The following is a 3774-nucleotide window of genomic DNA, read 5'->3' as shown; positions in this document are numbered from 1 at the left end:
GGAACAAGCTCTTAATCCTCTTTGGGAAGGTAATTTAAGGTTAATATCCATGCAAAAGATTAAATGCTATGAGAGTTTTGAGTTTGGATATCCGTATGTGTCGCATAGTTATAAATATCAATTCTTTAATTTTAATTAAAAAAATAAAGGAAACCACAAATGAGACTGTTTGATTTTCTATATTTTCTCCTTAATTAGCACAAATTATCTCAAGCACATTAACCAGTGTTATAAATGGTTCTCTTGACTATATNTTTATTACATAAACTTCGAAAAACGCTTAAAACAACTATTCTCTGGAAAACGCACCCATGTCCTTACGTATTTAAATACGAAATACTGAAATTAAGAGAAAATAAGAGCAATACAAAATAATTTAAAACAATGAAATGCATAACAACCTATTCTAACCTAAACCTAGAAATTTAAATATGAATCTACCCTATCCACGTGCCACAGTCTCTGCTCGTGAAGCAGCCGTCCTCCGTAAAAGTGCACCTTGCCTTGATCTGAAAAATAATGTGGCACACGGCTTGAGTATTTCAAAGAATGCTAAGTAAGTGGCCCCACTATAGGGAGCCATGCAAATGAAAACACAAACAATCATTATTTAGGGACCTATCTATCTCTATCATCATAGGGGTGGCCTCTAGTCTCGGACAAAGAGAGCACATGAATGAGTAAAGATGACATTCGAAGGAAAGCAATCCAGAGTATAGATGAATGAGAAAATCTGAAAAAGAGTTGAAAGTTACTACCTATATCAAAGAGGTGCACTTTCCTTTTTGGTGTTTCAACTATAGGAACTCCGAATTCAACTAGAGCAATTTTATGATGGGTGACCTTTTGAGAATTTTTGTAGCAAAGACGTGATTGAGGACAAAACATGTTAGAAGGACTCATGTTGGTTTGCGTTCATAGTTTTTACTATTAGAAGCAAGGAGTAAGTAACCTGACCATATCATCACGGGAATCCTAGGGCCATTGAGTACCAAATTCATATTTCGAATCTTGGGTATGAGTCATTGCAATTAGAAGCTCAAATCCCGACCAAATTATAAACATTAAAAGAATTCTGATATCCCAAAAGATTCCTCTCACTACTGTAGATTTCAAATATACAAAATCTTAGGTCAACAACACTATGTTGAATTACTACATGGGTGAGCAATCCAACATAAAAGAAAAAAAAAACAGGTTTTTGTGGTTCGAGGATTTTATTTCATTTTTCCCAAGGGTGTATAATTCAAAGATATCCGAAGGAATATTTCTCAAGTAAAATCCATCATCAAATGCTATCTAAATGCAGTTTTTAAAGTCACACCGTGGAGAAAGCTAATACTAGTTCCCAGACCAAAATCCTCAAATGAAGCATGTCCATTCTAACAATTAAAGTTGCACCAAAATAAAGTCGTACGCTAAAAGTTCATTGTGAAGCTCCAGTTGAATCGGGCATGCATGTCCAAAATGGTTTCGCTCAAACGTCATCTCTTGACTTGCAATGAACATTTAAAACTTAGCTTGTTTGATAATTGTAAATAGCCACTTGTCATTCGTTTCATGGTTCTTGCTCTTTGCTCCCTATAGCTTGTATCTTGGATCCTGCAAAACGTGTATTAATAATAATGGATCCTTCAATTTTTCTTTAGATACTTGAGGCTCTTTTGTTGCTTAGCCATTTGGGTTTTTGTTCATTATACACCCAAAAAAAACTTGTGTTGAACAAGCTCTTAATCCTCTTTGGGAAGGTAATTTAAGGTTAATATCGATGCAAAAGATTAAATGCTATGAGAGTTTTGAGTTTGGATATCCCTATGTGTTGCATAGTTATAAATATCAATTCTTTTTTATTTGCTATTTTTGATTGAGATGAAAAACAAAGTCCTAATTTTAATTAAAAAATAAAGGAAACCACAAATGAGACTGTTTGATTTTCTATATTTTCTCCATAATTAGCACAAATTATCTCAAGCACATTAAGGAAGTGTTATAAATAGTTTTCTTGACTATATTTATCATATTTTCTTGGCATTGAACCGAAAATAAAAATAAAATAGATAAGACAGAAAGAAAAATAGATAAGAAGTAATACTCGAATTTTTTTATAAATAAATAAATAAATAAAATAACAACATATGGGCAAAAGGGCCTCTTACAAAGAGTCTCTTAGAAAGGGTCTAGTTGTTTGGGCTCTAAAAAGAGGAGAAAAAGAAAGAAAAGAAAAAGAGAGAGAGAAAGGAGAAAGGAGAAAGGAGAAAGGAGAAGAAGTTAAGGGTTTGGGACAGAGGAATAGTAGAGAAGACAAATTGTTGTTGGAGATCTAATCCAAGGTAAGAAACTTCGAAGCAATACTCCTCTCGGTGCTAGAAAAGAAGTTTGGGTGGTGGATCCACTCATTCCTTTCGATTTTATCTAGATCTAAGAAATTTCATGAGCATTAGATCTGGAGTTTTTGAGGTATGTAACAAAAATAAGATTCACACCGGTCTTTTGAAGTTTCTGGACGAACATTGGAGTTTCAAGAAAACGTTATTTTCGGTAAGAACTCGTGTTTTTCCCCAAATTCGAACTCAAATAATAAGACCTGTGATTACCAAAAAAAATACAAGAAAAATATATTGTAGAAATAGAATATGACATCTATAATACTCGTGAAGAGAACTTGTTGATTCGGATTATGGATTGAAAGATATAAAAATAAGAAGAAAATGGATCGAAAACTCCAAAACTCACGTTTCTGGAAAATTGGAAAAAAACGCAAAAAGAGAGAGGAGGAATCGCCGCCACATGTCGGCCGACGTACGGAGGAGCGCTGCAGGATCGACGAGCGACATGTGGCGACCGCAGGCTGGAGAAGCGCATCAGGCGCGCGCAATCGGGTCGGCCTGAGTCCCAACCACTCGAACTGGCCCGACCGGTCGCTGGCCTGCGACTGTGTGGGAAGTCACGCGTAGTACACCCTCCAGAGCGTGTCAGCGCGCTTGTAGGCGCGTGAGTGACCGTTTTCCCTCCGTTCGACCTCCGTTTGCTTGTTCTTTGCCTCGATTTCAACTCTGATCCTATTTTTATGTGAATTAGAACCTATCAAGGAAATTCCAGAATTTTTGGAACCTTTTCCGGTAAATGATTCGAGCTTGGGAAGGAACGCGTCAACCATGTAAGTAGCCATTTGAATTCCCACGAGCAGTACTTGTATGAACCGCTAGGAACATGCATGCATGCTACCACCCATAAAATTAGCTAGCCGGACCTAGCATATTAGTATGGAAACTGTGAAAATAAAATGATTAAGGAAAGCTAGATATGAAATATTTATTAAATCTGTTTTGATTGAGATTCTGATAAAGTATGTATGCATGAGGAGGATGGAAAACTTGTGAAATCTGCGCTCCAGGTAAAGGTGGACGTTATCTTCCCGTTGAGCATGTTTGTTAATATTGCATGAACTGCTGCGTGTTAACTCCTATGCATGATGATGGCTTGTGTTATCTTTCTTGATGAACAAGGAGAAATTATGAGCTTAGATTAGGGTATTTGTGACTAGGTAGGCTAGATGAGACCCTAGATTGGGGGACCTCTAGAATACCGTGCATTTTGACCCGCGAAACGATTACCGACGGATCCAGAGCCCAAAATTCGAAACCTGATAGGTTTGTGAGTCCTTGCACGAGAATCCTAAAGATGCATGAATCCAAGTCTAAGCCACCAAGTTCCACCCTAGAAAGAATAGTAGGTCACCACGGTAACTGTAGGTAGCCCGCTAGAGTTTAGCAG

General features: G+C 37.0%; 1 long non-coding RNA gene across 1 annotated transcript in view; it reads left to right on the top strand.

Annotated features, from left to right (window-relative positions):
- LOC111473741 overlaps nucleotides 1–3113 on the top strand; it is a 30197-nt gene extending 27084 nt beyond the window's left edge. The window contains exon 3 of the long non-coding RNA XR_002715761.1: nucleotides 2988–3113. This is a non-coding gene — a long non-coding RNA (uncharacterized LOC111473741). The remainder of the gene's footprint in view (nucleotides 1–2987) is intronic.
- Nucleotides 3114–3774: the final 661 nt, after the last annotated feature.

Source organism: Cucurbita maxima, unplaced genomic scaffold (genome assembly GCF_002738345.1).
Source record: "Cucurbita maxima cultivar Rimu unplaced genomic scaffold, Cmax_1.0 Cma_Scf00153, whole genome shotgun sequence".
Taxonomy (NCBI): Eukaryota; Viridiplantae; Streptophyta; class Magnoliopsida; order Cucurbitales; family Cucurbitaceae; genus Cucurbita; species Cucurbita maxima.
This window is presented reverse-complemented; position numbering and strand designations above follow the sequence as displayed.